The following is a 1,351-nucleotide window of genomic DNA, read 5'->3' on the forward strand; positions in this document are numbered from 1 at the left end:
TTCTATCGTCCAATCCGTGAAGGCAGGTATTAATCCGTTGCGAATCGAATGAGTTGCTTTATGCAGAATTCGAACCCTGAAACTTGTTTAAGCGGATTAGCTCACCACTAGAGTCATGTTGGTTTCAAGGGATTATGACGAAACTACTTAATACGAAGCAGAATTCATGATAAGATAAAAATAAAAGGAAGTGTCTCACTCTACCTCAATTTGATTTCTTAATGCAACAATTAAGGGAAACATTCTATCTCTTTTATTCACACTTAAGTTTCTCAAGAAACTCAAAGAAATGTCATTCATCAAAATTGAAAAAAATGACTACAAAGTTTAGAAGTTTTTATACTTCTTAGTTTCAAAATCCTAACTCATAAGTTCACTAAAACAAAATAGGTCAAATCATAATTGAGCCTAAAACAATAAAAGCAAAATAAAATAAAATAAGACCTAAAAAATAAATACTAACAAAGTGATACATATTTGATTCAACTTGACTAATGAAAGTCTTTAATATAACTTGAAAATAGTAAGATATTGGGTTTTTTATAATGTATCCACTGTCTTGACTATTCTTGATGTATATCTTGAACAAATCATTTAACTATATTTGTAATTTTTTTTATTTTCTTAGATATTTTTGCAATTAGACTAATTGGTATATAACAATTCTCAGTTTGTTTCACAAAACTCATCTTTTTTTTTTTGGTAAACATATGGGCCTAAGCCCAAAGAAAGAAAATTACAAATTTATCAAACTACAAGAAGCTAATTAGAGGACATAAAACTCATCTCTACCAATAGAAAACAGGTTTTGATTTTTACGAAAATGGGCTGAACTGGGCTTTGATTTCCCATAACCCAATGATACCTAAGACGGACCAATATTGAACCATGTCCATTGTCCAGACTTGGATTAAAATCAAAATCAGAATGGAATCAATTCATCGGATTAAATCAAAACCAGACATGACCAAAAAAAAAAAATCAAAACCAGACATTCATTTATTATCATTGAAATTATTTTGGTAAACTGCATAATATCATACATAGTTACCACTCATCACAGTTGGTACAGCATAATGCAGTGCAACCCACAACACAGATTACAGTCCAATCATAATAATGAAGCCCAACTACAGAACAAATAACAAATTGTTTTCCCTTTTTTTTCTTGGTGCAAGTTTTCTTCTAAAGTCACCACTTTCTCATCTTCTAGAATTAGTGAGTAAGAATTTTTTGTTTTAAGAAATCTTTTCGATTTGAGGAATCTTTTCATAGAATTAATTAGTGCTGTACATTTTCTACTGTATATGTAAATAGTTAATACTAGCAATCAATAATTAATATATTTAAG

Source organism: Arachis ipaensis, chromosome B02 (assembly GCF_000816755.2).
Source record: "Arachis ipaensis cultivar K30076 chromosome B02, Araip1.1, whole genome shotgun sequence".
Classification (NCBI taxonomy): Eukaryota; Viridiplantae; Streptophyta; class Magnoliopsida; order Fabales; family Fabaceae; genus Arachis; species Arachis ipaensis.